This window comes from Meles meles, chromosome 21, assembly GCF_922984935.1.
Source record: "Meles meles chromosome 21, mMelMel3.1 paternal haplotype, whole genome shotgun sequence".
Lineage (NCBI taxonomy): Eukaryota > Metazoa > Chordata > Mammalia > Carnivora > Mustelidae > Meles > Meles meles.
Window position 1 is genome coordinate 23,269,665 of NC_060086.1, and position 12,914 is coordinate 23,282,578.

Sequence of the window (12,914 nt, forward strand, 5' to 3'; positions counted from 1 at the left end):
ATGCTATATAATGAGGAAACATAGCGTGACTGTAACAGTCACGCATTTAACATCCAAAAATTCAAATACGTTGCAGGGATAGCCAGGGAGGAAAAGAAACCATGTTTAAATGATGCAGGAAATTCTGCTCACCACACACTCCTTAGGCTTATGTATAAAAGTAAGCATGAGACAGATGACATTAATCTACTGTTTTCCCCCATCAATCTCATAGTGCAAGCATTTGCCACACTAAATGTGATTCTAGTGTGTGTAGATCCAGGGGCTTGTGTACCCTTTATGGCATATTTTGGATTACTATATGTGTCAATGTTTAGGTTTGCATGCAGTAAGTCACATGTACTAGTCTTTAAAAGCAATTTAAGAAATGTTCAAGGGTTTTAATGCTTTAGAGCTGTAATCAACACATTTCTAAATTAGAAAAAAATGCCCTGAAAAATATTTTTGAGAATGAACTATTTTTATGTACGTTTTCCGTTCACTGCCTTTAAAGTCTCGCTCCTGCATAAGCTATGACTCTACAGTAATCCCTTAACCACCAGGCAGGCATTAGGAAAGGAGCCTGGGGAGAGCCCTTTGTGGAAATAGGTCGAGAGTGAAAGGAGATTGCTTAGGAGAAAAATGAATTAAAGTCCTCAGAAAAATCTAGTAACTTACTAACTTTTGTTTCTGAATATAAACAGTGTCAAAAGCTTAGTAATTCCCTTAGAAGGTCAGAAATAAGTAGTCCTTAATCATACAAAGAAATAAAAATCTATGCAATTATCTTCCATACTGTCAGAAGAACCAAGGATAGGACTTCAATACTGGATGGGTTCGAGCCCATCTCCAGCCCCTGAGGTTCGCAGGTGAGTTCTGATCTCAAAGTCAGCATGGATCAACTTGAATGGAGTAGAAACTATCCCCCAGATTTCAAGGACTTAAACAAATCAGAGTTAATTTCCATTTTTTGCCAGCTTTTTTGAGGGATAAGTGACAAAAATTGTATATATTTAGAGTATAAAATATGATGAGCCATATACATTAAATACATTAATACCTCTATCTCTTCACGTCGTTACTTTGTTTCTTATGAGAACTTTGTTTCTTAGGAGTAGATCTTAAGATCTACTCTGTAGCAGATTTCAAAGATACAGTGCAGTATTGTTAACTACAGTTACCATGCTGTGCATTAGATCCCCAGAACTTATTTGTCTTATAACTGAAAGTTTGTACCCTTTGATCCACATGTCCCCATTTCTCACACACCCACCCCTCCCCCGACAGCCTCTGGCATCCACCATTCTACTCTCTGGTTCTCTTTCATGTTTTCCTTTTTCACATACCACATATAAGTGACATCATATAGTATTTGTCTTCCTGTGTCTGGCTTATTCCACTGAACATAATGTCTCCTAGATTCACCCATGTTGGCTTTTTTTGTGATTGTTGTGATTGAATAATATTCTACTATATATATACATATCACATTTTCTTTATCCATTCATCCACTGATGGACATTTGAGGCTTATTTCTTTTTTTTTAATATTTTATTTATTTGATAGAGAGAAATCACAACTAGGCAGAGAGGCAGGCAGAGAGAGAGGAGGAAGCAGGCTCCCCGCGGAGCAGAGAGCCCGATGCGGGGCTCGATCCCAGAACCCTGGGATCATGACCTGAGCCGAAGGCAGAGGCTTTAACCCACTGAGCCACCCGGTGCCCCTTGAGGCTTATTTCTTACTCACTTGGCTGGAGGCACTGCTTTCTGTCATACTTGTCCTCTCCCTAGAGCCCAGCCTGATGGAGCCCCCACAATATCAAACACTGTGGGTCATGGTGGTGGAAAGGAGGGTAATCACAACAGTAATCAAATGCCTGTACTAAGGGTGACCCATGACTCTAGAACTCACACCAGTCTAGACACAACTGGTCACATGGGTGCAACCAATGTTGCCAAGGACAGCAATCATCGTTCATCCAGAAGATGAAGAGCCAGATATATTTAGTATTTAGCATCATTGGCCATCAAATCAATATAATGCCCTTTTCCTTATCCTGAAAGCAGACACTGAGATCTGAGAAACTGAACAGAATGGGAAACTGGGATCCTCAGGCTACTTGGTCAGCAAGCCAGAGAGAAGATATAAGCAATTGGATCACCAACCTCAGTCCATGGCACCAGGACAGTATCTTTCAGAAGACCGGAAATGTGGCCAAGGATGTCATTTGCCAGTGCTTTCGTGTTCTAGAAGTGTAGTTAACAAAATTTTCGATCATGATCCCCTGTGGGAAGAAAATTTTGGAAAATGTACTGCTAATGTATATAAACACATCTACAAACTTCATACATGTGCTATGGTGCTAATATATATTATCTACATTACTAAACATAGAAAAATGGACATACAAAGGATGAGAAAAATAAATACATACTCTAATAATGTTTCCCAACCAATATATCGTCTCATACCCTCCCTGGGGTTTCTGCATCCCACCTCGGAGACCCACTCCCTTTGAGGATCTAGAGGCTTAAGTCACATTCTTTGGCACAAAAGACCAACAAGAAAGGAATCCATTCACATAAAATTATCTGTAATCCCGGATTTGACCCCCAAATAATAACTACTAATATCTTGATATGCTTCCTTTTTCTCCACACAGGTATCCATATGTAGAAGTAATTTTAAAAAAGATACTGTAACACAAAAACTGCTTTGTAATCTCCTTTTCACACCCAACACACTGGGAACAACATATTGCATATTCTCCTACATCATTTGTGTACCTTCTATTTCCCTTATTTGCACAGCAATATATGTTCATTGTGAAACCCTATTAAATGTGTATAAGCAGAAAAGAAAAGAAATACCCATTTTCCATTACTCAGACAGAATCACTTTTAACACTTTGCTGGTTTTTTTTTTTTTTTTCCCCCTGCCGATTTCTTTTCAATGCACTCATGGTCCTCCACTAATGGGATCATGCTATGCACACTCTTCTGTAACCTGTTCTGCCAATCCATGTGTATTGTGTAGTCCTTTCCAAGTAATGTAATACCCTTCTACAACACCATTTGAAGTAGTCTATATGGCAATGTTTCCAAAACTGATGTTCTCTGAACGTTATTCTGGAAGATCCCCATAGGTACATTGAGAGAAAAATAAGTTCTGCTGTAAAATAAGTTTGGGAAATACTGCCTATTTGAATTCTCATAATGCACAGTAGCAATTAAAGTCTCTGAAAATCCTACAACTAAAGAAAAATATTTGACTTTGTTTAACATGGTGTTTCTCAAATTTATTCGAGCATGACTCATTTTTTGGAGGCACTTCAAATACCATTCAGAGCAGTGCTAATTACTCTGTAATTATATTCTGGTTCTGTCTTCTTGAGCATATAAGTTGTCACAAATTTTAACTACAAATATCTGCATTGTAATGAATATTCTTGTCTCTGTATCTCATGCTCCTTGTATATTTTAATATAAACTTAATAAAGCAGATAAATTTAATACCAGCTTGAAGAGTATGTAGATTTTGAAAGTTTCTCTCCTGACAAATCAGTTCTCAGAAATGTTGAATTTATTTATACTCCCATTGTCAGGACATGAAAATTCTCATTTCCACACGACCATGTCAGCTTTGGGTATTATCACTAAAAAAGTAAGTAAATACATAAATATAACTGCTCTTCTTATTTTGAAAGTAATTAATGCTTATTGTAGAAAATTTTTTAATTAATAGAAGAGAAAAAAGAGAGAGGGAGAGTAAGAGAGAGAGAAATCACCCACAATCTCATAACTTAAAATAACCACTATCAACACGGGAGACATCTATAAATATGGGTGTTGTTGTTTTTAAATAAACCCATAATTTTGCAAGTTCTATGTCATGCTATTTTATAATTAATACTGTGTCTTTAAAATGTTATCTCATTGTTTAAAGTTACATCTTTTAAAAGATTTTATTTATTATTTATTTATTTATTTGAAAGAGAGAGAGAGCAGAGGAGCAGAGGGAAAGGGACAAAGAATCTGAAGCAGACTCCCTGCTGAGTGTGGGGTTCAATGTGGGGACTGGATCCTGCGACCCTGAAACCCGAGATCATGACCTGAGCCGAAACCAAGAGTCAGACACTTAATAGACTGAGCCACCCAGGCAGCCCTGCATTTGTTTTAATACAAGGGAAGCTGAGCAGTTTTTCATGTTTTTTATCTCTTAGTTTCTTTTAGATACTTGCTTATTCACATCCTAAGTTCATAGTTCTGTTGAAGTCTTTGTGTTTTTCTTATTATTCTGGCGGTGCCATTTATATATAAATTAAAGAACTTAACTATTTTTCACAGATGTTATAACTATTTTTCCCACATTACTGTTTAGTTTTCAATTTTACATGTGCCGTGTTTTACATACAGAAATTTCTGATTATTATGTAGTTAGAAGTTTTTTCTTTAGCTATTGATGATGTAAAAATTAGACATCCCGTCTATACCTCAAGGTTATACCATTTTCTTCCGGTATTGATGATTTTACATCTTTGAGCCAATGGGAGAAACAAAAAGTAGGAGTTATCCTCAGGAAAAGGGGCTTTATGCACATTCTTTATTGGTGTTCAAACCTGGTCCACATGGTTTATGTAATGCTGTGCACGAACATCTCTCAAATCCTACCCCAGTTCTCCACCTTTTGAAGTCACCAGAATGTTAAAGGCTTACCATATCTTCCCCTTTATCATGTCTGCAAATCCAAATATCATGCTGATCATGGCATGTTCCTTTGCCAGCAAATTCTATTCACTTTAAGTCTATTGATTCAAGCTATTTTTTTTGAACAACAAAATATCACATACAAAAAATTCTCAAGTGCATATACCCATTACAAGATCTCTCACCAAATATCTTTTTATATTCCTGTTATTCAATCTAATACATTTCCTTATTCTGCTAAAATAGGTTTGCACCGATCAACACAACCCATCAAATCGTATCTCATGTAATACAGACAGTGTTTGGATGAAAGTATCAGGAGAGTTAGCAGGGAGGGGGCATAGCGAAATCAGCTTTAAGCTTTAATGAATTTGACTACATAAAAATGACAAACTTTGCTAGTAAAAAAATACAATTAAATATTTTATATCACTAATAATCAAAGAAGTTTGCACTAGAATAATATCCAGTGTTTGTAAGGGTGTGATCAGATATGTTTTGCACAATGGTTGGGAAAATAAAGATTTAAACCACATTTCTGGAGTCAATCGTGGCAATACTTATCAAGAGTTTTTTTAAAGATCAGGGGTGCCTGGGTGGCTCAGTTGGTAAGGTGTCTGCCTTGGGCTCAGGTCATGATCCCAGAGCCCTGAGATTGAGCCCCACATTCGGCTCCCTGCTCAGCGGGGAGTCTGCTTCTCTCTATGTCCTTCTGCCCCACCTTGTTCTCCCTCTCTTTCTCTCAGATTAAAAAAAAAAAAAAAATCAAATCTTTTTTTTTTTTTTAAGAGTCTTAGAAGATCGTTTGACTTGGTACTTGTTTCTAGAAAAGTAACCTAAAGAAATCATCAGAAGTTTTTTCAGACTCTGTTTACAGTTATAGTGTCCGCTATATGCTTGGTATTTTAAAAACATTGATCTCATTTCATTTTCCCCCACCCTCCTGGCTCCTCCATCAGTAAGTGGCACAGATGAGAATGAATCCCCAAACCTGCAAGAGCCCCAAATCCATAAGCACGTTTCTACTCTGTAACCCTCTGTGTTCTAGCTACAGAATGAGCAGTTTGCAAGAGAAAGATCTCTTAAGTTTCTTTCCATTTTAAGTAAGTAGATAGTTTTCTGTCCCAGAGTATTTTGCCTCATTGCTGCAGGGAATTCAGGAAGTCACTTTGGGGTATCTTAACTGCTGGCCATTGTCCCACCATCCTAAGAAGAAGCTGATAGAATAAGATGGGGCAGAGCCTGCCAGTGACCCTGGGGCTTGGACCACAGGGCCCACCAGCATTGCCCAGGATTCCACAAGCCCAGGAATTACTCTCTGGAGCCCTAAGCTCACATTCCCAGGAGGAAGTTGTTCCATGCCCTGATTGCCCTCGTGCCATTACCGGCATCAGTGGCACACTTTTCCAGATGGACGATCAAGGGCATTGACGGAGAATCTGAAGCAGCAGATTCCAATGGGAAAAGTACAGGACTAGCATTGGGGAAATTGGCTGCTGTCCCAGCCCTGTGACTTACCGGATGGCCCTAGGCAAGGACTGAAACAGTACTGTTCCAATCCCCCTCCCCTCCCCCCGTTTCCTCCCCTGAAAAAAACGCAGACCGTGGTGCAGATAAAATGAGATCGTGCAATTGCAAGTACTTTGAAAAATGAGGAGCACTGTACAAATGTGAGGGGCTATTATTAATTTAGAGAGGAATTGAAAAATCTAAAATTGTCTCACATTTGAATAGTGTTTCTTATTTTGCAACATGCTTTTCTCATTTTGTCTTCACGGCTGCCGTGTTGAGAAAGTAGGACAGTTATAATCTCCGTTTTACAGATGAGGAAACAGAAGGAAAAGAGACCGTGCCAGCCCTGGAAGCCAGGCATCCTGATTTCCAACCCCAGATTCATTCTCGTATCTTGCCAGGGATTTGCCCTTCTCCGCTGTCCAGGTGACATGGATGGGACAGGAAGGTGTATCTGTCGGGCATGGGGATGGGGGCTGTCCGCAGGATCTGAGCCCAGTGAAGAATATTTGGCCTCTGAGGTTTATTTTGGATTAACAAACGGGCTTTCTAGGAAAAAGCGTAGAGTTCCAGGATTTCCGCATTGCAAGGGAGAGGATGTTCAAAACCAGAATGAGAAAAATACTAAACGCTGAAAGAGAGTGAGGAAGTGCCCCCCTCAGCAGTGTGACCTGCATTGTCCATACCAGCAGGGGCAGCGTTGGCCTGTCCCTGGAACCATCCAGCAGAAAATTAGTGCGTGAGTAGGAAGGAAGCTCGGGTTGAGGACTCACAGACACGTTTGAGTTTACCATTAAACAATTATGAAAAGTACATTTCCGGTGCTTTGGCTTTTACAGAGAGCTTCTGCATCACTGGAGTTGCAAAGGTAGACTGGAAACTCTTAGAAGTGACTTACCAAAGAACACACATTACTCCCTTGAGCCAGAGTACACCTGAGGCTTGGCCACTGGATTGGTTTGCCTGGTTCCAAGCCAGGGCGTCAAGAGGCACCATGTGCTTCCACTCTCCTCTTTTGCTCATGTGACCCACAGCAAGGAGGGCATGCCCTAGAAATCGCTGATCCAAAAAGCACAGGGAGGGGGCACCTGGGTGGCTCAGCGGGTTAAAGCCTCTGCCTTCAGCTCAGGTCATGCTCCCAGGGTCCTGGGATCGAGCCCCGCATCGGACTCTCTGCTTAGCTGGGAGCCTGCTTCCTCCTCTCTCTCTCTCTCTCTGCCTGCCACTCAGCCTACCTGTAATCTCTATCTGTCAAATAAATAAATCCTTAAAAAAAAAAAAAAAAAAAAAAGCACAGGGAGGCATGTGGAAAAGACCCAAACCCAGCCTGCATCCTGGTGCTCAGAGCTTGGAGTGTAACCTAGCAAAGCCAAATAGCAACCGTGGATGAATAAGAACAAAACAAATGCTAGGTATTTACATTATCATTATGTGTTTACGTTATCGTTATGCAAAATGGTGCTGCAAATCGTTGACTGACATAGTTGCCTTCACTAGAAACAATGATTATGAATTATAAGGTTTATTTGGGTTTTTTAAATGGGGGCTCTTTTTTAATTGAAGGATAATGAACATAGAGTGCTATATTAGTTTCAGGTGAACAATATCAAAGATTAAATACTATTCTCTACATTATTTGTTGTTCATCAAGAGAAATATACTCTTAATCCAATCCATAAAGAAGGGGTTCTTGATTCTTTATGGGGGCAGGTAAGAATTTCTCTACAATATATATGAAACAAGAAATGGTCCATTTCTTTATTGCTCTTAAAGCAAATTAATTACAGCTCCAAGTTTCCAAGTGTTGCCGTGATAACATGATCAATAACACTCAGTACTAGACTGCCTCCCCAGTATGCGGTCTCAAATAAAAATCCCAGGCATATGCATCACCAGACACATGGAGGAGGGGCCCAGAACACCCCCATTTTTGCCCTTGCTCCTTCAATGCTCTGGAACTCCATCAGTTATTGCAAGTTCAGAAATCACAGTGGTGAAACAGAGGGTTGTACATTTTACTGACTGACATCATCCAGGACTTGACGGAGTTAGGCCAAGTGGAAAGTTCTTGGATGATGCTGAGTCTAAAAGTAACAGTTTGATGACCATGCAGTTTTGACAGTTTACACTGAGTCTCTGTGGTATCAGGAATACAAAGACAGCTCTCTGTTTTTCCATTCATTCAAGACTTCCTTTTTTTTTTTTTTTTTAATTCATTTGGCACAGAGACAGAGATCACAAGCAGGCAGAGAGACAGGCAGAGAGAGGGGCGGGGAAGCAGGCTCCCTGCTGAGCAGAGAGCCTGATGTGGGGCTTGATCCCAGGACCCTGAGATCATGACCTGAGCTGAAGGCAGAGGCTTAACCCACTGAGCCACACAGGTGCCCCCTCAAGACTTCTTTTATATTTGTGGTTATTTAGATAGATCCTGCATGTTTCTTATTACTAGGTTATTTACAGAGGCCAGGGATATTTAGATACAGAGGCCAAGGTATCTACACAGCCAAGGATAGACGCCAAGTTCCTTTGTATCCCTAGAAATGTTCTTCATGATGTGACCCTTCCCCCCCTTTGTAGTCTCACGGCTCACTCTTCCTGGTGGCCACATTATGGTTCATTCATGGTGAATTACATGAATACGCTATTCTATTTTCTTGCTTTATGTTTTTGTAGACACCCTCCCCTCTGCTTGGGAGAGTCACCTGACCATCTCCTACTTAGACTTCAAGGTCTAATTCTCTTGAATAGGGGCCAGGGCTAGTTGCCGATAGGTGCTCAAGATGCAGCATTTCAGGGCACTCACTCTCAAGGTCATGCAAATGGCTCCTTGAGGGCCTCATTCATCCTACCCTGTTCCTGGCTTTGCTCCTTAATGTCTCCCCAGATGTACTCCACCTCTCCCCCAAGAACTGAACCTTCTTCATGCACTCTATACCTTTCTATATTATAGTGCTTACCACACTGGATTACATTTTCTTAGGATAGAGACCATGCCTTATCTTTAGGCATGGCACAAGCACCAAGCCATACATAGTGTATTTGATGAATAATAGTAAGATAACTGCCATTCTATACAAGCACTTATTTTGTGCCTGATACGGTCTAAGTGCTTTACTTAATTTAGACTTGCTTAGCATGCAGATATCATTATCCCAATTTTGTAGATAGAGGACAGACTAAAAGAAATTAAGTACATTGCGATACCACACAAGGTGAAGTGGTAAAAGCTGGGATTTGAACCCTGTCCTTCTCATGCCAGACTCCACGTACACCACTGAGAAACATGATTCGTGTTATTATATTACACCAGATACGAAACAAGAGGGAAGAGCATTTGGTTATGAAATTCAGGATCTAACACAATCACAAGGGCAATGGGGCTTTATGAGATGGGGTGTCCCTTTGCCATCTTGTCTTCTGCAAACAAAGTGCGAAAATGCTGACTTCTTAAAAAAAAATGCTGACTTCTTCCCCAGAACCCAAAGGCATCAATATTAGTGGGACACACGAGACTGAGTGCTGGTCCCAAATTTAAAAACAAAAAATCCAAGTAATGCTTTCACCAGCATTGACCAAGGACAATTATTGTCCAGAGGGATTTGAGCCCTATTGACGATCCAGCCAGAAACATCTGTCTCATTGGCAATGGATCAGTTGCCAGTCAGAGGTCACAGAGACACAGCCCAAATCATCAGCCCTGAGTGGTGAGCACAGGAGCCGGCAAGTCGCTGATTCCCATTCTGTGGTCTCACTTCCCACACAGGACAGCTACCCTGTCCTTCTTTGTTCTCTGCTAGTCACCATTTGGGCCAGAAAAGCATGTAGCAGTCTCCTAGGCTGACGCTGTACCAGTGGGAAACTGACACCAACCTGGGAGTCCCGAACTCCCGTGCTTGGAACAAATGAATGAGGTTGGCCTGGTTCAGTAGGGACTGGAACAAATTATAGCTCACATGCTGTAGTGATCATGCCTTTTTATTATCTGTATTTCTGATGCTCTTAGGGTCTTAAGGACCCTGGAGAGATGGCCCCTGGAATGACTAGCTAATTCCTAGAGACAGGAAAGGACAAGCCGGCTAGCCAGCTAGCCCGCTTTTCATATGCAAACCAACCAATCCAGAACTCACACCCTCAAACAAACTTTTTTATAAGGGCCTCTTACACTCTGGGCCACTATTCCCCTGCACGGATCACCCCAGGGCCAAGTACAGACAACACACAGCCTCACACTCCAGAGTGTGAAATTATTCTTGCTAGCCAAACCTAAGCTTGCACTGCCTTGCCTTGCCTTGGCCTATGATACAATAAAGGTTCTGGTCCCCATTTCCCTGTTCTCTCTGCCTCCTGACCAACCTGGGTGATTCCCAGTGAACCCACACGCTATGGCATGACATGGCCTGGCATGGACCCTCCTTTGTGATTAACAAATTGTCTCTTCTTCTTCTTTTATTTTTTAAGATTTTATTTATTTATTTGAAAGAGAGAGAGAGACCCGAGCATGAGCAAGGGGAGGGGCAGAGGGAGAAGCAGACTTCCCGCTGAGCAGGGAGCCTGATGAGGGACTGACTCTACCTGAGTCGAAGGCAGATGCTTAACCTACTGAGCCACCGAGGTGCCTCACAAATAATCTTTCCAATGACAGTTATCTCCTAATCCCTTGACCTCACTATATTTGATAATAATAAATAAAACCTATATTTTAAAACACATGTTGGGGGACCTGGGTGACTCAGTAGGTTTAGCATCAGACTCTTGATTTTAGCTCAGGTCATGGTCTCAGAGTTGTGGGATAAAGCCCTACGTGAAGCTCTATGCTCCACCCAGAGTCTGCTTAAGACTCTCCCTCCCCCTCGGTCCCTCCCGGGGGCTCATGCTCTCTCTCTCTCTCTCAAATAAATAAAAATCTTTTCAAAAACCAACAAAGCACATGCCCATTTACTTGAGAGTGATCCCTATTCATTTCTAGCTGATTTTTGCCAAACCAAAGTCACTCAGTGTAACAGACATTCTGAAATTTCAAGAGAAGCCCAAAACCTGGATCTACACCTCTGAAAGTTTTAATCTTGGTAACTAATTCAAACTTAAAATGCCGTGTGGTTCTTGCATGTATCCAAATAACACAAGCTGAGGAAAACAAAACCAAGGGGAATGGAGTAGCCAGACTAGCTGGAGAATGTTATCTATGGTTTTCCCTCCTTACCTTACTAGAACTGTCCAGGCTAGCATAAACACATAGTCTTAGACCTGAGGAATACTCTCCCTGATGGTTACAAAAAGAAACATTTTTTCAGCTTCTCTAACCTGACTCCCAGTAAGAAATACACTTTACATTACAACATACACACATTCATACCTATCTACTTGAAATAAAAATGTTATCCTTACTACATGTAACGCACTTTGGTATTTTCTTTTTTATTGTATTCCATGTAATGCCTCTCTGATGTTGGTTGCTACCCACTATATTGATTTCACAGCTTGTCAGTGGATGTGAAATTACAGCTTCGAGAAACAACAAGAGCCATACAAATCTAGAGATTAGTGGTACCAATCCACCATATTACAGATAAGGAAACAGATTCGCAGAGTAATGGGATTTGCCCAATATTATACAAGGCAAATGGCAGAGCCATACCTTGAATTAATGACCAAGCCAAGACCGTTTCCCTGGTATATTTATATCCCTGAATATACAGTGTATATGTGATTAGTGTTGGTGTTGTTACCAGTCGGGGGTCAATCAAAGAAGCAGAACTGGTAGAATATGCACACACATGCGCATACACACATACATACGCATTTTTATAGGAATTTGATAGGACACAGCTGAGGTAGTTAAGCAGTTTCTGGAAGGCTATTCTCTTGGCTGTCTGATGCTAGAGCTTGAAGTTCACAAGAATAATAAGCTGGACCCCACAAGGACGGACAGAAACCATGTCTGTTCTTGTCGCCTTGGACCTCAGCAGTGTGGACATCTGACAGAGAACAAAAGCATGCTTCATCATGGATGACTAACGTGCGTGTAGCCCAGGAATGGGAGGAGCCAGAAGGCCCCACACGGCCTCAACGCACTGCTGCTTCACCTCAGCCCTCCGGGTCTCCCCCATAAACATCTCTCTTCCCTTTCATTAGTAATTTAGACAGTATGCTTGCAATTCAATTTTAGAAATTGAATACCTATTCCTTTAGGTATTAAAATCGAGAACACACAGTATCTTTATTTCAGGAAAATAGCACACTTTGTATTACTCTCCCTTCTTTCCTGCAATTAGTTATTATCTGAAATGTTAAACTCAAGTTCTCATTTTCAAAATATAACTGTTCTATCCCAGGAATCTGTGAAGGTCCACTCACATTTGCATGGTGTTGGTTGACAACACTTATGTGTCTTAGCTCTGTGCTCAACTCATGCCATCACTTTTTGCTGGTCCTTTTAGGCTCAGATTCCCTCCTCTAAGATTTACTTACTTTAACTCATCTATACATGAGATGAATAATTTCTTTATGGAGCTCATTTGTTGGTTTGCTTTTTAAAAAAAATTTAAATTCAATTAGCCAACATATAGTACATCATTAGTTTTTTTTATTATGTTCAGTTAGACAGCATACAGTACACCATTAGTTTTTGATGTAGTGCTCAACAGTTCTTCAGCTGCATATCACACCCAGTGCTTATCACATCATGTGCCCTCCTTAATACCCATCACCCAGTTACCC